The sequence below is a fragment of the Marmota flaviventris genome, chromosome 4 (genome assembly GCF_047511675.1).
Source record: "Marmota flaviventris isolate mMarFla1 chromosome 4, mMarFla1.hap1, whole genome shotgun sequence".
In the NCBI taxonomy this organism is placed as follows: domain Eukaryota; kingdom Metazoa; phylum Chordata; class Mammalia; order Rodentia; family Sciuridae; genus Marmota; species Marmota flaviventris.
Window position 1 is genome coordinate 35,517,456 of NC_092501.1, and position 23,008 is coordinate 35,540,463.

The 23,008-nt window shown below is 37.4% G+C and overlaps 2 long non-coding RNA genes across 3 annotated transcripts in view; both read right to left on the reverse strand.

Annotated features, from left to right (window-relative positions):
- Nucleotides 1–5,144: 5,144 nt before the first annotated feature.
- LOC114096480 (uncharacterized) overlaps nt 5,145–23,008 on the reverse strand; it is a 95,086-nt gene continuing 77,222 nt past the window's right edge. For both annotated transcript variants that reach the window (XR_011707305.1, XR_003583428.2), the window contains one exon: nt 5,145–5,305. This is a non-coding gene — a long non-coding RNA (uncharacterized lncRNA). The remainder of the gene's footprint in view (nt 5,306–23,008) is intronic.
- On the reverse strand, nt 11,837–15,832 carry LOC114096482 (uncharacterized). Its single transcript, XR_003583430.2, has 3 exons — nt 15,796–15,832; nt 14,962–15,073; nt 11,837–12,117 (listed from the first exon to the last, which is right to left on the reverse strand). It is a non-coding gene; the product is annotated as an uncharacterized lncRNA (long non-coding RNA).

The following is a 23,008-nucleotide window of genomic DNA, read 5'->3' on the forward strand; positions in this document are numbered from 1 at the left end:
ATTAAAAAAAAATTTAGGTGTTGATGGACCTTTATTTTATTCATTTATTTATATGTGGTGCTGGAAATCCAGTCCCTCATACATACTAGGCAAGTGCTGTACTCCTGAGCCACAACCCCAGCCCTGGTTTTTAATTTTGATGAAATCAAATTTAAAAATTTTTTTGGACACTTGAGTTTTTAGAATCATACCTAATAAGGCTTTGTCTACTCTAGAGTATTAAACAATTTACTCCTTTATTTCTTCCAAGTTTCTTCTCTTACATTTTAGGTCTTTGATCCATTTCAAGTTGATTTTGGTATGTGTAGTGGTTTAATTCATTCTTGATCATGTGGCTATCTGGTGATCAGCACCACTGAAAAGATTATTCTTTTTCCCATCAAAATGTCTTGGGCGCCTTTATCAAAAGTCAGTTTGCCTCTAAATGGAAGGACTTATTTCTAGACCCTTAATTCTATCCCATTGATCTATATGTCTACCCTATGCCTGCACCACACTGTATCAATTTCAGTAGTAAATTCTGAAATTGGGAAGCATCTGCTGTGATTTTTGTAATATCTTATTCATTTTGACATTCCCAGTGCCTAGAACAGTATCTGATCCATAGTAGGTGCTCAAGAAATATCTGCCATAAAGAATTAAGTGAGCATTAGGTTTTGCTTGTTCAACACTGAAGTTAAATTATTAACATTTCCCAGGCTTTCAGCATAAGTGCAAAGGGTTTTTGGGGTGGTATCAGTGCAACTTTCTGCACTTTCCACACCTGGCAGTGGCTGGGCAATTGTTCACTTTGACCAGTCATTCCCAGTTACTCCTTGTATGACACTAAACATGCTCTTTTTTTGTTTATCAGGATTTTTTATTGATCAAGATGATAAAATGATGAAAATGTGGTTTGTTCCATCATTTGCTTAGAGTTTGGTACTCATTGTTCCTGCAGGCCTCTCTTTTCCTTTCTCTCTAGTAATTAGAACAATAGACACATTTACTCTTGCCAGGTCCTGTGCATGTGTCATCCTGAAAGCTTTCTTATCAAGACTAAATGAAATGCTTTCAGATTGCCTTTTGTTAAGCTAAGACAGATCTATCCAAGCCTTTTCAAACAAGTAGCTTTGTGAGTCCAGAGGCTGTGTGCTCTTTTCCAGCACCTGCTGTAGCTGCATATGTATCTAATAACAACCTGAATGAAACAGAAAAGCTAAGAAAACATTTCCTCTTTTATCATTGAATAATTTAGAGTGAATTAAGGAGTCAAATAAAGTCAAAGCCATTTGACTCAGCTCTGATGAGCTTCATAATGCTGAAATTTATATATGGTAGTAGACCTTCGTGGTTAAAAAAAATTGTGTGTGTGGGGGTCTTTTATGAGTTCTTAAAAGTTTTGATAGTACATTCTTTAAAGATAGAATATTGCTAGGCATGGTGGTGCATGCCTGTAATCCCAGTGGCTCAGGAGGCTGAGGCAGGAGGATTTCAAGTTCAAAGCCAGCCTCAGCAACTTAGTGAGGCCCTAAGCAACTCAGTGAGAACTTGTCGCTAAATAAAGTATTAAAAGGGCTAGGGATGTGGCTCAGTAGTGCCCCTGAGTTCAATCCCTGGTTTTAAAAAAAAGATTGTAGAGGTTTTCCTCATGGTTATATATCATATGTATGTTAAAATCATATTTCAGTGTTGTAAGTTTTGCTTTTGTCACTAACTAGCTGTGGGAACTTAAGCAAGTTGCTTCACCCATTCAGAATTTTCTTGTAATTTATAGTTCTATATAGGTTTTAAACCTACAGCTATTTGTTTCATATACATTTACAAAACGTGACTTTTTCAAAACAGGAATAAGGATTGATATATGTGATAAATATGAATCTCATTATGCTACTGTTTCTTTTAAGAAGATCTTTTGAGAAAATTGATACATTGGTTATTACTGTGCTTAGCAATATTATAATAAATGTATGGTTAAAACAATACCTATGGATTGTCTCATAGTTTTGTGGCTCAGGAGTCCAGGCACAGCTTAGTTTCTTCAAGGTATCAAAAAGTTACAATTAAAATATTGTCTGGGGCTGCTACCTTACCTGAGGTTCAGTGGGGCAGGATCTGCTTCCAGGCTCCCGTGGTCATTGGCAACTTTTAGTTCCTTGCAGACTGTTGCACAGAGATCCTTGGTTTTGTACTGACTGTTAACCAGAGGCTGCCTTCAATTGCTTGCTGCTTAGGCCTCTTCATTTGTGGGCTTACAACATGGCAGCTTATTCTTTCAGAGAAAACAAGAGAGAGAGTGTCTCCTAGCAAAATGGGATACAGTGTTGTGTAACGCAACCATGGACATGTTTTCCTGTACCTTCTGGTGCATTTGCTATATACAGAGAAGCAAGTCACGGGTCCATTCCCTATTTGAGGGGAGGAAATCCTACAAGACACAAGCACCAGGAAGTTGGAATCATAGGGGTTACCCTAGAGTCTCTCTGCCATAATTAGAAAACTACAAAATGAATTTGAGCAGTGGAATGGGGTGAAATTCTAGGAGGCATGCCAACCCCCAAACACACACACACATAAATTCATATAATAGAGTAAGTATCTTGCTTCTCCATTGTTTTCTGTTTCAAGAAATGCTTCTATCCATAGCTCTGTCCTCAAACCTAGGAGATACCTTGACTCTTTATTCTCTCCACCCATCTCACCCCCAATGCAGGCCACCAATAGGATACAAAGAGGTCCCTTCTCTCTGTTTCCACTGCTTCCCCACCATCCCAGTCACTACTGACTATTCCCCTGATGTTGTTGGACTGCAGCTCCTGGATACGGCTCTTGTCTTCCTTTATGGCCCACTCTCCCCTCAGCAGTGGGAGTGCTTTTCTTAAAACATGAATCAAATTATGTTGTTCCCCTGCTTCAAGTCCATTGATTCCCAATTGAATGTAATTACAGTCATGATTCATTTATCTGATCTATAAGATCCTATAATAAACTGACACCTGCCCATTTTTCTAACCTCACCTATTAATTAAAAAAAAAATGAAACTACATTTTTGACTTGTTATAGAGATTTTTATAGAGTATTAACAATTTTAACAAAGAATACAGTAGAGCCAATTATCACTTGAAAATGTAAATTTTAATAAAGTCAAGCATTTGAGGCAAAATTTTTTTAATGTAAGAAAAGTTACATAGCAATTGTGACTTTGTGCATGATCTGTTTTACCTTCAATCAGATAATTTGATCCAAAAAAGAGATACGTTAAATTAGATTAAGTTTTGAAATTATATAAAATCCCAAGTTAAAGTATTAATACATTTAAAGCAAAAATAAGAGAACAGATTTATCTATAGAGTGGTGAGGGGGTTTTTATTTTTATTTTTATTTGTGTGTGTGTGTGTGTGTGTGTGTGTGTTGCTGGGGATTGAACACAGGGCCTTGTGCATGCGAGGCAGGCACTCTACCAACTGAACTATATCCCCAGCCCCTAGAGTTGTGAGTTTTACTCCTTTTTTTGCAGGGGAACGAGAAAAAAATTATGTTCAACTTATTAGTTGAGCTTAATTATATTTGAAGATATAAGTCACATCTCAAATTAGAAGTACACATTTACACAACTTTTTTTTATTTCTTAAGAGCTAAAACCAAAACCAGTCACTTTCAATGACGTAGGTCCAATTTCTTAATGTATTGCAGACTACCAATACCACCTGAGCGTGTGAACAACCTGGACCCACTGGAATTGAATCTGAACTCCACAGTTTGGTAGCTGAATGACTTTGTTCAATATGATCAAACTGATCGAGTCTCACTTTTCTCACAAATAAACAGTGGTAACAATAAAAAACTTTCAGAGTTGTTTTAAAGATTAAATGAGACAACTTGCTTAATGGTTTATTGTATATGCTAAGTAGACGTTATTTTACTCCTTTTCAGTCACCCCTTAGTTAATCAATCCAAAAGCACCCTAAATGCATCTGATTTCTATTTATTTTCATTATATTAGACATAGGATAGCTTAGGTAGAATCAAATAATTAGGAAAAATATCATAGAGGTATTTATTTTAAGACAGGAGCCATACATGAGAAAAAGATTTTAGGAGGAAGTGGTAAATCACATAGAAATGCTATAAAGACCAAAGTGCTTTTCCTACTCGGACAAACCACTCATTTTGGTGGCAGAAGCAATCAATAGGAGGCAAAAACAGAGTGTTCTTTCTTACTCTATTATAATCATTCATACAATACTTCACACAGAGCACTTTTGTGACCAGTTGTGTGGGGATTTCCCCCCATGCACCAAACAATTCTGCAGCAGATAATTCAATTCTGATATTATCTACCTGATATAACATCAGATCCCACAGGTGGAGGGCTCATTCCCACAAGACTTCCCGACCCCCATCGGATGCCAATCACAAATCCCAGGTTGCAACCCAGGAGTTTGACTGACCAGCCATAAGTTGGGGTTCCCATGACCCTCTCCTTGGGTTTCAGTTAGTTTGCTAGGGTGGCTCACAGAACTCAGCAAAACACTTTATGTTTACCCATTTATTATGAAGACTACTACAAAGGCTACAGATGAACAGCCATATGGAAAAAGATGATTAGGTCAAGATATGTAGGATGGGGTACAGAGTTTTCATGTACTCTCCAGGTGAACCATCGTCCAAGAGTCTCCATTTGCTGGCTATCCAGAAACTCATCCGAACTCTGTCCTTTGTGCTTTCATAGAAACTTCAGTTCATATGTGTGATTGATTAAGTTGTTGGCTATTGGGGATCAACTTAAACTTCAGTGTCTTTTTCCTCCTTAGAGTTTGGAGGGTAGGACTGACTATTCCAACCCTCTAATCCTGCCTTGGTCTTTCTGGTGATCAGCTCCCTTCCTGAAGCTATCTAGGAGTCCTCAACCATCAGTTATCTTATTAGCATACAAAAAATGTTCTTATCACTCCCAGAAATGCCAAATGTTTTAGGAGGTGTATTTCAGGAAATAGGAACGAAGACTAAATATATTTATATATTTCACAGTATCAAAAATGCAGAAGGAATTTGTGCTTATTTGTGAATAGGTAAATCATGGAAAGCGACAGGACACTTTTTGGTAAGTGATGTTGTCTGGATCTGTTTCTGCTACTATAACAAAATGCTACGTATTGGGCAATTCACACACAATACAAATTTATTTGTCACTACTCTGGAGACAAGGAAGTCCAAGATCAAGGTGCCAGCAGAATCAATATCTGGAGAAGTCTCACTCTTGGCCTCCAAGATGGCACCTGGCTGCTGTCTTCACATGGCAGAAGGGATGAACACTGTCTTCACCTGGTGAAAGAGAGAGACAAAGGCCATACAGTTTGCTGAAGCCTTTTTCTTAAGAGCGTTAGTCCTATTCATGAGAGTAGGATTAATCCTTCATGGTCTAGTCACGTCCCAGAGACTACCCCACAAAACCATCACTTAGGGTCTAAGTTCCAACACATGAATTTTGGAGAGACCCACATATTCACGCCACAGCAGATATTTATTTATTGAATAGTCTCTTGCAGTAGACAAATAGTCTTTGCCTTTTCAACATTTTGAATGTAATGAATATTATTTTGAAATAGAAATCTGTGTTGCTGAGGGACTTTTAGAAAAATTAATTTTCAAGTATCGAATGTAGTGCAAATTAATTTCTTGTATTTATCATCAGAAGTGGTTGTTTCATCAGATGAGCATTCTTTCATTATTATTCTTAGAGCAACAGGGCTTTTTGATTTTTTTTCAGGTTGCTTTTGGGAGAAAAGATATTGCAGTTATATGCATTAATAAAGAAAATTCTTTAATGGCTTCTCACTTTGGGATGCTGTTGGATTGTGTTGGGAAGAATGTAGGCAGAATCTTGTGTTTATAAATTTTACATAATCTTGGTGGTTTTTATGTTACCATAGATCCCAAAATATCATTGTATAAATTTTGTTATGGAGAAGCACTGTTTCATATTCCACTCCTTAACTTCTGCCTAACATGGTTAATTACTTACCAAAACAACCTCAGTAAAAATATTCTTTTTTTTTTCATTTTAAACCCTGAAAGCAACAACAAAATCCTTGGTTAAGCAAGGGTAGACGCTCAGATTCTCTCTTCCATTTGGATTTTATTAACAGGTAAGGCAACCAACTGCCATACTTTGCTCAGCAGTGCTATCCTGTATTTGGCGCTGAAGGATTTAGTGCTGGAAAGCCTTTGGGAGCTCCCCAGTCCCAGGCAAACCAAGACAGTTGGTCACTCTATCATTTTTCTTAGGAAAAAATATTGAATACCTACTCTTCCCAAGCATTAGAATAACAGTGGTGAGTAAAACAGGCATTGCTCCTACCTTCATGGAACTTAGAAATATGCAGCTAGTCCATCCACATTCCACAGAAATATAACCAAGATGAGCAAAGAAATCAGGAGTAGACTGGACTTTGACTGTGGTGATTATTATTTTTAAATGTGTTGTTTTCTAATTGGTTACTGCTGGTATTAAGGAAGAGGCTATTGATTTGCATGTGTTGGTTTTGTATAGTACCCATATATTTAAATCTTTTAACCTTATAGCAATTTTTAGATGCTTTTGGATTTTTCCACATTACACAATCATATTCTCTATGAATGACAAATTGTTTTATTTCTTTCAAATCCTTTTACATATTGTTTTTCTTGCCTTACTTATTTCACTGACTAGGAATTCTAGAATGTTACTGAGTAGAAGCAGTGATAGTGGATACTCTAATTTTATTCCTCATTTTAAAGGGCAACATTCTAAATTTCATCATCAACTATAATATTTGATGTGAGTTTTGGGGGAAGATAACATTTTAAGATCAAAATTTTCTTCTGTTTTCTGTTGCTGTTTGTTAAAAGTTTATATTAGAAATTGTTTTTTAATATTTATTTATTTATCTTTGGTATTAGGGATGGGTTCCAGGGGGGCTTAACGTACATCCTCAGGCCCTTTTTTAAATGTCTTATTTTGAGACAAGTTCTCACCAAGTTGCTGAGGCTAGCCTTGAACTTATGATCATTGTATTTTATGTATGGTTTTTGTGTTTTTGTTATTGTTATAAATTTTTCTTTCTCATGATGTCATTTTCTAATAAATTCTGTATATCAGTTAGCTGTTGATGTATTAAAAAGAAAACTTCAAAATATAGTTGCTTGAAATACATTCATTATTTCATGCAATTCTGTGTCAGCTGTGAGTGTTTCTTTTGATTTGAGCTTAGTCAGGAGTCTACTTGGCTGGGGCCCTGACAATCTCAGATAGCAGCACTGATAGGTCTGGTTATTGGGATGGTTCCTTAGTTGAGAAGCTTGCCTCAGCTCCGCGTGACTTCTAAACCTCCAATAGTCTAGCTCAAATTGTAACATTCTCACATGGTGGTCTCAGGGTTCCCAAAAGCAGCCAGAAAAGAAAAATAAGCCCAAATATATAAATACTTTTTAAGCCTTTGCTTGTGTCCATTTTCTATTGTCCCATTGGCTGAAACAAGTTACATGGCCAAGACTAAAGACACATGAATGGATGACTAAAGCATAGGAATGATGGTAGCCCTTTTTGCAAAGAATCTACAACATCTGAGCTCTTTCTTGATTCTAGGTCTTCCAAAGCCAAGGAAAAGAATTTGCTGTGTTACATTCTATCACTATAGAAGGGCTCCCAGACTAAACTGAGACCTCTTTAAGCAACCTGCTGTCATGGAGAGTGTAGAAAAGTCATACTGAAGACATGCAGATGGCAGATAAAAAGACAATGAATGCACTGAAGTATTTGTCCATCCTTCCTTCCTCACTTATTTTCTCCTTTCCTCCCTTTCTCCCTCCTTCCAGCCTACTAGAAAACTGTTTAGTGCTAGGCACTGTGCTAGGATTTAAAGATACAACAAGGATACATAGTATCAGTTGAGGATACCAAAAGCTTTTGATGAATTATGGGGATGGACAAATAGAAAAAGGTAGAAACATTGTATTCAAGGAACAGCATGATTAGTAAGAATTTTTAGACCTTGTTTCAGTATTATGTATCAAAATATGCATAATTTGTCATTCAAGATGTTCATTGTGTATTGTCTTAAAATGAAAAATATGGAAATAATGTAAATATTTCTGAGTAGGGGGATGATTATATAAAGTCTGATATATACATATTATGAAATACTATGAATCAAATGAAAAGGAAAGAAGAGTTTTTATGAATTGATTTGGCAATGTATTATTTTGGAAGAAGTTTTAAAGCAATTAGCATAGTATAATATTTTGTTTAAAAATCTGTATGTGAGCTTGGGTGTGTAAATATATAAGAGAAAACTTTCTCAGTAATGGCATCAAGGGAAGCAGAGCCCAGCCCCAGGGGCTCTGGCAGGCATGTTCACAGTGTGGGTGTGCAGTGGGGTTCCAAGCAGATTGACAACAATTAATGTACCCATCAGAGAGGAGCATGCTGGGAAATATAGGGTGTCAAATATAACCTCTGAGGCGGATGGATGCAAACATCTTTGTTCTTGTTACCCGAGTCACATAACTGCCCAGATAGGTATAGCTCAGAGGAACAAGGGCTGTGCAAAGAGGGTGATGGAGAACCTCAAGAATGTAGCTCTTGTACCAGAAGTTCCTGCTGCCCTTTCTGAACTCCCAAAGCATCATTTGTGCCAATTTGAGTTGTTCATGCCAGACTCTGCCTTCCTTGTTAGACTGAGCTCCTGGAAGTCAGAGGCCATTGTGTGTTCAGTCCTTAATATTGTCTTCCATAACTGTACCCCCAACAGCACTTATCCCAGTGTGTGTTTGACTCGTGCTTATTGCCAGTGATGAAACTGTGTTGATATGTTACAATAAGTGGAAAGCTAAACAATTAGATCAAGTGTTAAGAACCAGGTAGTTCTCCCCAAAGAAGGAGTTATATGTTTTGTAGTAATTCTTTTGGATCAGGACCCACTATAGAAATAAGGAGTTAGGGGTAATGCAAATTGTTTTTTTTTTTTTTTAGAAAAAGTTAGACTTTAAATCCACAAGGAAATAATCATATTCCATTTTGTCTTGAGTGGTGATCAGGAATAGCTACAGAATGTAGTTGTGGGTGAACTGTTATATAACAGTGACCACATAATTGAATTTAGAATCTAGAGGGAGAATAAAATAAGAGGGAAAAAAACCATTACGATGCTTAATTTTAAAAAGAAAATAAGACTAAACTGCTAGGTTGAAATAAATACCTGTAGCTACATTTAAAACAAATAATACAGAGGAGATATGAAGACTTTAAAAATTCATTGGTGAGAAATAAATGTCACCAATTTTATAAATTAGGTATTGGAGGAAAAATTGTACATTGTATACTAGAGTAATAAAAGAAGCCACTGGAGGTCAGAAGGTTCAAGGGAGAAGGGAGAGATTCTATGAATGACAAAAACAGGAAAGGGTATAACTTTTCTCAGATCAAATTTATATCAGCAATTTAAGGTAGGAATTATAAGATCATATAGAACTGGGAATGCTATTTTAACATGAATCATCTCTGAGTATAAGGAGAAATCATCTTTAAAAATCTCTTACAAATTCTCAAGGGGTGACATGCATTCACAGAGAAGGGGAACTGTGAATGTAGGGTATTTGGACTATCATCAGCCTTTGACTAGATCGTGCCACTGACAATCCCATGGAGAGGTTTTGTGAAACCAAGGGCAATGTATAGTCAAGGGCAGGAGGTTGTCTTTGAGACAAGTTTTCTATAAAGCCTTTAAGGGTAATAAATAAAGAGGACAATCCTGTTCAACAAGATATTCTTTAATAGAACCATGCAGACTACTCTAAGTATACCATAGAAGCTTCAGTGTAAGCAAAGTAATCTTGTTCTACTTTATAGAGTTTATCCTTTTAAGATTTTATCCCCTACCAGTAAGTGGTTCTCAAACTTTTTGGTTCCAGGACCCCAAATTAAGATTTGTTAAGGCTCCAAAGAGTCATGTATTAGTTAATTTTAAAAAAATCACAACAAATCTATTACATTTTAATATAAATATGACAAATCTAATTCACTATATTTTCCATATAAAAAATAATGGGAAGAATGGCATTGTTTTATATTCTTGCAAATCTCTGTCATGTATGACAATAGAAAATGGTTGGAAAGATTATATTTGCTTCTGCATTCAAGCTGTTGAAGTCCTGTTTGAATTGAAGTTTATGAAGAAATTCTGGTTTCACATGGATAGGTAGTTGGAAAAAGCATATATTTTCATTCTTTTTTGATAATTGCAAATATCCTTCTTTGAGACTGTACCCAAACTCAACAAGTGGTAGGTGTTTAGAGGTTAATTGTAATGGAGAATCTGAAGCCACATTAATGTTCATGTTCTATTAAAATCCACTGGCTTATCTTGCAATTAGAATAATTAAAAATCTTTAAATTTTTGTTACATAGTGAATTATTCATTTGGAAATTATTGTTCCATCATATTCTGTAGACATTCCTAAGGTTGATATGTTTTATTCTATAATATAAACTGTGTAGGATTTCTGATGAAACCCATCGTGATGGATTTCATCAGAAAAGTCTGTAGGCATTTAGAAGCTGTTCAGTTTTCAAAGTGATACAAGTTTTCTAAACTTCTAATTTTTACCTAAAAACTAGAATTTTATCATTGGCAACAAATACTGTCAGCTTTATTTCTTTAAAATGATAGGCTCACTTCATTAATTTTGGAGTAAAAGTCTGCCAAAATTCTATATTCAAAATTTGTCCGTCAGTCATTCTCTCAAATAAAACTGGTGTTCCATGCAAAAAAGCAATGAATGTAACTCACAATTCAATTGCATGTGTGCTATTCCTCAAGACAGTCTTCATATTTAGAATGCAGCAGAAGTGATTTATGTATGGTTCTCATTTTGTCATCCAGGATATTAAAAAGACATGTTCTCAAGGGTCACAACTAAATATAATTGATATTTTTTTACAGCTTCATCAAGGACTTCTAAGTGAAATTGGCTTTTTAATTTTTTTTTTAAACTGAATGTATGGTGGTGAAGAATATAGTGACTGCTCATGCTATGGAGCCAGCAGTGTGACCCATCATTGCTTTTGCACTGTCAGTGCTAATCCAGCAGAGTGACAAATGCAAACGATTTTTTAAGTAGGTCTCAGGGACCTTAAGGGTTGTGGGCCACACCTTGATAGCTACATACATTGCTTAGATGGATCCCTGAAAAGATATGTTACTTCTCCTAAGATAGGCAAGAAAATGCACAGTCTCATTAACCTGGTATAGGAAATTAAAAACAGTCTTTCATAAAAAATTAAATATCTGCTTCTCTAAATTCATGACTCTTCTTTAACTGAAATACCTTTCTTTGAACATAAAAAAGATTATTTGGAAAAGAGGAACTATAATTATTCAGTGTTGGAGGAATCATCTATAAGAGAAGAAAGACTAGAATAATTAGTATCTTCCTTTGGAAAGAGAGGGAGTTAAGTGTTTAAAAGACACAATTTCATTGGATTGGTGTTTATCAAGCACCTGTAGAGTTCTATGTGTTATATAAGGAGGCATATATTTGGGTTCCTGCTCTTGTAGAACTGGAGTGTGGTTGGCAAGGCAGGATGTAAAACCATATAAGAGAAATAAGAATTCAAGAACTCAATGGAGACATAAGATGACACCATCAGAATGTGCAGCATGCAACATGTGATCCATTTCCAAATGTGTGATGCAGATTATGGGGAGGCTGCCAGCACCTCCTTAGAGGTTCTTCTTCCTGCCAAGGAGAGTATAAGCCACCTAAGAAATTAAAAAGTCTAGAATAATTAATAAAGAACAAAAGACAAAGTCAGAATTAATTTTAAAGGATTGGAGGGCTTGACAGGTCCAGTCCACACAGGAGCTGGAGCTAGACAATTAGAAAATGGCTCTCATGGTTTATTTCAGGGGGTATACCAAAGGCAGGGATAAAGTTACAGGGGTGGAGTCTTGCTTCCATGTCTTGCAGTAAGCAGGTTGATTGGCTTCTTGGCAGATCACACCCATCTCAGAAGAGCTGTGCGGCTACAGCAGGTCACCCCATCTCCAGTGCTGTGTGGGACCTTTGGCAGAGCTTGAATAGGGCTCACAATGTGTCTGGGGAGTAAACCAGAGGAAATGTCCACTGGAAGTTCCCAGACACCAGATTATCCTATTCACTAGGCTGCAATGTGCGATATAGTCCACACACAGCCCGCAGGCAGCTCTCAACTGCAGATGATCAGGGCTCCACAGTCCTCGGTGAATCTCACCAGTCCCAGCCTGAGCTAGACCTGATGTCCTGCTGTCAAGAGTGTGCTCCTACCCTTTGACCCCACCTTGTACTGTCACCAGTGACATTTCAGACCAGCACCATGGGAGCTTTCTCCCAGCCAATGTGGCAGGGTAATTGATGGAGCTCTTGTATTTGTCTCTGTTCAGTTTTCTGTGGTGGATCCTGGCCTCTGGGTTGTTTGCTTGGCTGTTCTTTGGAAGCCACTTGAGAGCACAGTCTTCCCCTAGCAATCAGCATAATATAAACAATCTGCATTAACAAGGCATAATCTCAACTTTAATCTGAGAAGTTGATGCTACGTGGCATGTGTGGGAAAGGAAGAAGCCAAAGGAGGGAAAGGGAAGTGGAGATGGAGACAGTGATATTGATGAGACAGGCTTAGGGTGGTGCCGTGCTGGGAGACCAGGAGGCTGATGGGTGCGTCTCCAAGGGAGGCGCTTGGTGCCTTTTATTGAATCAAAATTTATGAACCAATCATTATGTCCCAGACACTGAATGTAGAAAGCCCTAGTTGTGAGGGCTTAGTTGCTAGTCTGAAGATCTTCTTGAACTCTTTAAAATCTGTTATTTAAGCTTGTCACTATAGATATCTTTATATTCTGAGATGGCAGAAAGATGTCTTTTAATATTTTACGCATGCCATGGTGCCTATATCCTGTCTTCCACCTAGATGGCAAGCCCTATAATTTCTAAAATATCTTATGTTTATGGGGAATTGGTGAGGTTTTAGAGTTAGAGGAAAAGGACCTAAGATTATTCCAAGGTGACTCTGAAGTTTGCTTGGGAAAGTTCAGAAGGACGTAGAGTCTCATATTTCTCTTGTTGAACATGTAGGGGGAAATAAACAAAATGCAATTCACAGACAGGTATTTTACCAAGGGGAATGCTTTGAAAGGTCTAAGTCAGGAGAGACCTTTAGGCTGTGGAATAGCAGGAGTGTCAAACCTGACTGCAAGTTCCCATGGAGGCTTTAGCTGAACACTTGTTTTGGTGTCCAAGTGGTAGTAAAATATCTTATGAGTGCTTCCCTGCGTTTGCCATAGACTGCAAACAGAACCACCCCAAAGGAGAGAAATGAAAAGGAATAAGGAGCAAGGGGGAGAACAGGAAAAGCAGTTGAGTCTGAAGGGTGAAAGAGAGGCGGTTCCGTTGCCCAAAGCTCAGTCCTTGTCCCTGATACTAATCCGATAACAAAGACACAACTTTGAGAAAAAGGAAAAAGAAGGTTTATTGCTTTGCTAGCAAAGGAGACACACAGGAGACTCCTGTCCCAAAGGTTGTGATTCTCCCTATCAGCAGGAACAGAGGGCTTTTAAAGAGGTGACTCCAAGGCTGCATTCCATGTGTTCTCTGTCTGGAGTTGTAATTCACTTGTTAATTTGGGAGATAGTTATTTCTGAGATCTTTTGGCACCATCCCCAAGTCTGGATTAGTTCCTTCCTATGGTGGCTGTGTACTCAGGAACAGATAACTCTGCCTAGGATGGGGAAGAAAGGTAATCCTGTTTCCCCTGAGATTAGGGAGAGGGAAAGATTAGGGAGGAGCTGGGAGAGAGGGAGAGAAAAAAACATGTCTATTTTTAAAATAAGTTGCAGTGTCAGAGTAGCAAGGGTTTTATTAAAGCATAAAGTGGACCACTGTTACAGTTCTCCAATGTATGTATAATTCCAGCTGACTCCAATCTTATGCTCCTCCTCCCACCTCTCTGCAGTTTGTGGGTCTGCTGATCAACTAACAGTGGGGCTGGATGGTCTCCTTGCTCCATTGCCTGACTCCATTCACCAACTCCTTTAGTGGCTTCTTTGACCCATTCGTGGCTCAACTTGGAACTAGGATTTTTCTAGGAAGCTGTAGTTTTCTGGGCAGTTGGGAATGGGTGGGGCTACCGGAAGAATCTCTAGCCTGATAAAAAGGAATCCACCCCCCCACCCCCCAAGGAAGGAAGTTGAAGTATACAAAAGTGGTTCAAGGACAAGTGATTGAAGTTAGAGAAGTGGGATCATTTTGAATATAATTAGAAGCATACCAGAGCAACTTAATTTGGCAAGTATAAAAAGATGAGCCATTAACTTGGAGAGAAGATTTTTTCCCCCTGATATTATATAACAAAGACAGTACTGAGGTATTCAAGAATCCTTAAGACTAGATAAAAGGTAGCTGAGCCTAGTGGTGTAAGCCTGTAATTCTTGACTTGGAATAGTGGGATAGAAGGATTTGAAGCCAGCCTCAGCAATTTAGTGAGACACCATCTCAACAAATGAAAAGGGTGGGGATGTAGCTCAGAGGTAAAATGCCCCTGGGTTCAATCCCCAGTACCTACAGAAAAATAAAAATAAAAGACAATTCAATAGAATTGGGCAAAATATATTAACAGATGAAAAAAAAACAGAATAATAAGCAGACAAACAAAAATGACCAATAAGCCTATTTGGAAACACTCTCAACCCCACTATTGAGTGAAAAATCCAATAAAACCATAATGGGATACTAATTTATGATCATTAAATCAGAAAAAAAAATTAAAGGGTCACATGTTGGCCTTGATGTGGAATAATCAGAGAGCAGTCACATGATTCTGGAAAGGGGGTAGGCTGGGGAAAAGTTTGGTATTACCTAGCAAAGCAACATTGTTTACACCACAACCCAAGGGTTCTTTTAGGACTTACCTTACTTTATACCCTAGATGGTCAACTGCATATGCATACTGAAGGGAAGACATAAAGAATGCTCATAGTAGCTTCGCTCATGTTTTTTTTTTTTTTTTTTTAATGGAAAAACCTAAAGTCCAATAACAGTAAAATGTATAAATAAATCAATGTATATTTACACAAAGGCAAACTCTATAAAAGTGAAAATGAAAAAACTACGGCTATTTACATCAACATGGATGAATCTCAAAAGCAATATTGAGTGCTAAAATCAAGTCACAATGATTTATTTCATGTGAATTTCAACAAACAGGCAAAACTAAGAAATATAAAGTTTAGGCATACCAATCTGATAAAAATATAAAGAACACAAGGGAATAATTAGTATGAAATACAGGGTGGTGTTTATGACTGAGGCAAGTAGGGAAGTGGGGACAGATTGTGAAGAAGCATTTGAGAAAAGTATTCCAAGGTATTGGGAATGTTATTTTTTTTAAGATGGGTTAGTTTAATTTTTAATTATTATTCTTTTATTATAATATCATATGTATTCTTGTAGAATATAGCTTGTTACAAAAATAGTAATTTGGAAAAATAATCTGAAAAATCAATGGTATCTTTGTTGTTGTTAAAGGTGTATCAAGAAAAATTGGGGAGACATTTTACCTCCCTCTTCTCTGGTAGATTGTTTTGGAAGATAGCATAATCTCTTCCATGTTTCATATCCTTTTACAATGTGACCTTGTCACTCCTCCCATCAAGAGCAAGAATCAATTTCCCATCTCCTGAGATCTGGGTTGACTTTATGACTTGCTTTGGGCTTCAGGAGAAATATACAACTTCTGTTCTTACCTTCCTGGTCTCCTGAGACCACCATGCAATGAAGACATCCTGAAGAAAGACCAGGTAGAAGAGAGGCCCATCACCTCCATGTCTCATCTGAGCCAGTCCATTACAAACACAGCTGCTGCATATGAACTAGCCCAGAGAAGACCAGCCAGCCCCCCAAAATCATGAGTTATAATAAATTATTGTTGTCATAAACTATTAAGCTCGGGATGGTTAGTTAAACAGGAACAGATAATGGACACAGTCCTAGTAGTAGAACCTGTGATTGGTGGGGAAGTTCCCTGTAGGTGGACAGGTGGACGTCAAAGCAGATCATCCAGAAAGTGCCTAGTGTCAGGTGGACAATGGAGAATTGGCACTGGACAGAAGCATTGATCCAGTACTGCCCACATTTTCCAGGTGTCATGGGAGACCAAGTGTTTCTATATGTTTCTGCTAAATGGTGATGATAGCCAATTGCCTAGACACCTCCAGCCTCTAGATATGCAGACTTGAATCCATATTTCATTTAATTTAGAAAAGGTAAGGAAGGAACATTTCTTATATGTGAGTGTCACAAGCAATTTGTAAATCAGACACCAGAATGTGTGGTTGAGATTATTCTCTGGTTCCTCTCCTACTTCCTAACACCTCCCACTTCCTTTTAGGATCTCTCTTAGTAGAGACAGTGACAAGCAGAGGTATAGCAACATTTGAAGTGAATGGAGACACAAGTAAATAGGAGCATAAGACCGAACTGCTTATGATCTAGACACCTGAGAGGCTGAGGGTGTTTTCAAATCACGAATCTGTCACTCAAGGTTGAATTTGGGGATTTAAAATAAAAATGGACAATGTGTTGGAAAAATGCAACGGAAAGGAGAAAGAGACAGTGGTTGCCTACCTGGAGTATCCCGCAGTCTGGGCTGGGAGCCTACACTGGGGTAGCATTTAGAAACATGACTCTACAGGAGGATTGCTTTTATAAAAAATGAGAGGCCGACTTCCTGATTCTAGTGGCAGAGATCTGAGGGGAAAGTAAGTCTGACAAGGCCCAGGGAATCCCAGGAGCCCACTCTGTTTGTGGGGAGAATGCCACGTGGGAGATCCCAGGAGGGTGCGAAGGTTGAATGTAAACAGGGATGAGTGTGACAGGGATGAGTGTGATGGACCCAGGATGTGTACAGCAACGTGAGTATTCATTTGTCTTCAACTCCACAGGAAATACAGCTGCTCAAGTCAGGTCATGAAGGAGAGTATAATAAATGGTTGATTTCAATGGTGTGGACAGAACTCAGGGAATTCTACAAGGAATAGGGCAGCCCCCTTGAGCAGAGATAGCAGAGAGCCATCAGGTCTGAAGAGGAGGGGTAAAAACCAGCGACTAGGATTTGAGGAAAGAGAAGAGCTGCCTGACAGGAGCTGTGGAGCTGTGGCTTTTGAAAATCCCCCTGGCTTACACCTTGTCTTGGCCAAATCCCACTGATCCTAAAGGGCAAATAAGCCCATTTAAAGCAGATCTCTACAGATCTGTCCACATGGTCACCAGCCTTGGGGTGAAGAGAAGAAAGTGGATCTGTAGAAGTGTCAGCCATCAGCACAGAGTACATTTCAGGGCTGATTAAAATAGTTTTGCATTCTCCTCCAACAGTGAGGGTCCACCTTCCATATGTAAGAGCAGAGAAAAGAGAACAGAAGGGGAAGGTGGGGGCTTAGGGATGGGGCCTGGTGGGGTCATTATTGTTATTATTTTGATTAAAGAATATTAATACTTGTATCTTTAAAAAAAGCCTTTACTGTTTAGTATTATAAGAGAAATACATGCTCACTTATGGAGAAAGCCAATCTACAAAATACAGAAAAATACAAAGAAGGAAGCAAAGCACAATAGTAGTCTTATCGCCCAGACATAATAACCATTTGCATTTTTGTGTACTTCCTTCTAATGCTTTCTTTTCTCTATATGTGTATGTGGTTATTAAAAAAAATGTATATGTGTGTTTGTGTTACTTATCTACATGTTAATTAAAAATAATTGAACAGATTACTGTGCAATTTCTACTTGTGGGTATATGTCAAAAGCCTGTCTTTGTACCACTTTTTCTTCATTGCCTTAAGGAAATGAAGGAATAAATCATGGCTGCCATTTTAATGTTTTGCAGTGATATGCTGGGATGAATTAGACAGTGTGGTGCAGTGTGGCATGAGAGGCACATAAATGAAACACTTGTACAAGTAGAGAAATAACATTCGAAGTTTCTTTACAAGTAGATTTTGTATCACATATAATCTTGTTCTGAATAATTCATTTTTGCAAATAACTACTTCTTTTTGAATTACCTTATATTTTTTAAGTTAAAATCTATAATATAGACAGTTGACATCTGGCTTTTTCACCTGCCCTTATATTGTGACTCTTTTCCTATCTTGTTAAATCTTGTGTGAGAACTATTGCCTTCCTACTCATAATTCCTGAAAGGGACCAATAGTTTACCATAAGACCCTTCAAACCCTTTTAGTCATAGCTGTTTGGATCAGAGGTAGGACACAAGTAGAAAAAAAAAAATCACAGGTCCAACTATGCTAATCAGTTAGTCTTTCTTAAGATTTTAGCCTGAGGGACACAGGCTGTGATGAACATCTTGTTCAAAACAAATTTTTTGGATATGCATGGTTATATCCTTAGGGCACATTCCTAGAAGGTCATCTACCTAGTCAGAAGGATTGGAAACATTAAAAATCTTGATACGTATTGCCAAGTTGCTCTCCAAGAAAGTTGTAGAATGCACGTCTTCATGCATTATGAACTTCCTGGCTGACATTTCGGATTGCATTAGGATGGCAATGTTCATTTATTTCAGAGGTCATCCACTAATATGGTTCTGATAAAAAGGTGGCAATGACAGCTCACAAAGGGGGCTTAACCAGGCTGTGTGTTTCCCTCTTTTTATCACTTTACAATTTTCTAACTTTAAGGGAGTGCATGTTGCTTGCAAGTCCAGCTTCAAGCAATTTGTCATGGGATCTAGGTTGGGAGGGTATCGTGTGGCACAGGGATGAGAGTGATGAAGATGTTCTAATAGGAAGGCAGATAGGTTTGGATAAGTATAGTGGGAGGGTAAAAGAGATGACTGGTAAGGAGGCTGTGGATATCAGATTTCCAAAAATTCCCTCTTCACCTCTACTAAGGTTGGAAGTACCAAAAAAAGTTGTCTACTTCCCTGGAAATACTTAGCCCAGTGAGGACACATTGTCATTTTGTAGTGGAAGATAGAAAATGATGAGATATTAGAGAGGGAAGCATATTCTTCTGGGGACAAGAGCTGATGACCTGAGAACCTTGCTTATGGCTAATGTGGAATGGAAGCAAAGGTTTTCTGAATGCTGGCTCCGGGGTCAGCAAACTACTGCCCTCAGACTGAGACCTAAGAATGATTCTTGTATTTTTAAATAGTTGAAAAAGATAAAAGAAAAATAATACTTTGGGTATGTGAAAGTTTTATAACATTTAAATTTCAGGGTCTATAAATAAATCAATTGGGCAGTTGAGTAGTTGTGGTAGAGATTCAATGGCCAAGAAGAACTAAAATATTTATAATCTGATTCTTGACAGAAAAAAGTTCACCTAACTCTGCAATAGAAAAACTTTCATTTCTTGGGCACTTACTTAGGGCTGGTGATGTGGCTCAGTGGTGGAGTGCTTGCCTAGCATGAATAAGGCCTTGGCTTCAATCTTAGTACTGTAAAAAATTTAAAAAGAAAGAAAGAGATACTGTAGCAATCGCTTCATGTGCATCTCCTCTTTTCATTTCACAATGCTTCCTATAGTGAGTGTATCATTTATCCACACTTTACATCTAGGAAAATTGAAGAAATTAAATTTTCTGTATCTGGTGAAATGGTGGAGCTGAGATTCAAAGCCAGGTATCTATCTTATCAGAGAATCTGAAAGTTTAATTGTGTGAAGAGAGGTTAGTAGATATCTTTCCACAATGTCCTTTAGACTTTCCTGTCTCCTCTGATTCTGGCACTGTATTGAACTTACACCTGGTGTGTGGAACAGGATGGAGTATGGAAAATACCTGGTGAGGCTGCAGTCACTGATCAGGGATTTAAAATACACTAGCTAATATTATTCTCAAGATAAAAAATTAACGAAGTGTCCAGATGACTTATTTTGTCCAAGACCTGACAACCCATAGTTAGTTGACATGATTTTTGGTCACATTATTACTGCCTACTTCTCACATATAGATACACACATGGATACTATATATATATCAAATTATCATTGCCTACTTCTCACATATATACATACATAAACACACACGGATATATATATCTCTGTGTGTAAGTATCTCTCTCTCTCTCTCTCTCTCTATATATATATATATATATATATATATGCCACACACACACATCTATCTATCAATCTATGTGTGTGTGTGTGTGTGTGTACAAATACATCTGTGTTTTCAAGGGCTGTAGTCTTTTTTTTTTTTTAAACTTTTTTTTATGTGGTGCTGAGGATCAAACCCAGTGCCTCACATGTGCTAGTGCTCTACCACTGAGCCACAACCCCAGCTCAATGGCTATAGTCTTTACGTAAAGCCTTTCCCTTTCTTAGAGTTCAGAGTGGTAGTGTTTCCTCTCTCTATTCAGGGTAGCTCTTCCTTTCATTTTGATGGGGGTTCTAATTTCTTCCAACTGTTGTTGTAACTTCTTTCCTCTTTCTTTCCTTCACCTCAGTTCCCTGATCCATCTCCATTTATAATCTCTCTGTAGAACTCAAAGGGCTTTCTGTCCCTGGAAAAAAGAAGAATTCTAGCATCAGGAAGAGGTTTGACATACCTGTGCTCCAATACCTAGAGCACCAGAATGACATCATTAAGTTTTGACTTACAGATCCCTTTTATGAGCCATCTAGCTCTGTAAACTTTGTTTTCTATAATCAGAGATTCTCAAAGGTAGACGAGATTTTTATAAATGATTTAAGGCAACCTCACAACTATTGTTAGAAACTCTTTTAGTACATCTATGACAGATGTGTACCCAGGTTTGCTTGGATACTTCCAGTGACTGAGAACTCATTCTCTCCAAGGTAAAGAAAGCCAATTTTTGGAAAGTTCTTTCTCATGCTGAATTGAATTTGCTACTCTTAATCTACCCTGCGGTCTCAGGAATCAAATAGAAGAAGTCTGCTCCTTCCTCCTTGGGACAGTCATTCACACATTTGTCGGCTGTTGTCTTGTTTCCCTGTCCTCCCCGCCTTCTGCCCTTCGACATGGATGAAACTTTATATTCCTCTTTACAGTCTAGATGACTGTCCTTGGAAGATGTTCATTGTACTATCATGATACTTTTTAAAGCACCTGGAGTAGCCATGGAGAGAGGCACTTGATATGCTCTGCCCAGCACCAAATACCATGAGTTTGGACTATCATTAGAGTAGTCTTAAAGGTTGGGGTAAAAAATAAAGCAATACCTTGAGTGATACCAAAAGTTTAACGTATATCCTAATACTAATTGCAAGAGAGGCATGATCTTAGAGCAATCCAAATACATGAAAAAAATTGGAATATTTCATCAAGTACAAGACCTTTTAGAGTTACATGAAAATGACACTTATTATCTCAAGAGCCAAGAAAATGTAAAATCTAGTCAAGTTGTTGATTTGGGTAAGAATTACAGACATCTGTGAGAAGAATAAAAAGTAGGTAATGTATAAAACTTGAGTCCAGGGAAATGGGTAACTTGCCTTTCCTTCCACCCCATAAAACTCTGAAGTTATGTAGTCATTACAATAAAAGCTAATTTGGTTCAAAGCATTCCATCAACCTTTCCAAAGGAAAATATGCAGCCAGTTACCACTGAAATCCCTAATCATTTTGTAATTTCATTCTGAGAAGGTCATTCCCACATTATACGAGAAGGTAATTCCCAAAATTGTGCAGGATACTAAAATATTTAACTTAAAGTTTAAGTTCTTTCCAACCTGTGAAGATTTAGAATTATGTAAGTATGTTTTAAGAAAATCAAACCAAGAATATTAATATTTTTACTTCAAGGAACCAGCAAATATTTAGTATTTTGAGTATTTGAAAAAATTAGAAAATTTTAAGGAACATTTGTATTACCAAAATTTAAATAATTGAGAATGTATGATTTTTAAGTGAAAATCTTGCTCAGTGTATATGCATAATTTAAACATTTAATAGAAATTGAGTCATGTTTACATTGTTTTAATAATAATTACTTAAGTGCTTGGGAAATTTTGTCTTCTAAGCCAGACATTAAAGAGATTTGCAAAAATGTAAGACTATATCAAATACATATGTACATAAATAAATATTTCAAATCCTTAAGTTTATAATTGGGGCCAAGTATTATTTCAAAATCCCTTTTAAAATGATTGTTAAATTTACTAGAATTGAATGATAGGCTTTGTAATCTTAACTTAAAAGTTTAAAAATTGAAATTTTAAAATGTGTACCTTAAAGCATTACATATCAAATTTTAAAATAAGCAAACAAAAGTCCCAGAAATAGGAATTAATGTTTTAAAAGTTAAAAAAAAAACAAAAACAAAAATCCAAAGAACCACCACAACAACAAAATCAAAGCAAACCAAACCCCTCATCTTGAATAATGATCTCCCCAATTTTGTCAGTAGCTTCCTGCACTTGAGTAAAGAATTTCTGCCCAGAATGAAAACTTTTGCTCATATCGAGCTTGCAATTGATTGATAGCTAATCTACCCCTTCTTGAATTTTTTTTTTCTTACATGAAATACTGTTAGCTTAGGGTTACCTACTCCTGACCTTGTGTAGTTGACGTTTGGGACATGAGAACAGGTCTTTGCATTTATTCCCATTAGTTGTCACCTCCTTGGCCTCTTATACTAGCTTTTCTTCTTCTTCTGAAGCTCTGGCTGAGGATAAAATATGAAAGCTTGCTTATATTCAGCCCCCTCCACATTGATCCAAAGCAAGTCCACTTTTAGAACATAGCTCGATTCTCTACCCCTCAGCCTTTGCTATTCTCCCCTTTTCTAACTTCCTGTAGCAAATATGGTCTACCAATCAGTTTGTCCCTTAATTGTATGTTAGCATGCACTGACTTAACTTTCCCTTCCAAGCTGTTTGCTCTGGAAAGGTAAGGCCTATGATTCATTTGTTCTTCAACTGCGAGCACAGAGCCAGTGGGTGATCAATAGGCATTTGATCAATGAAAGAATT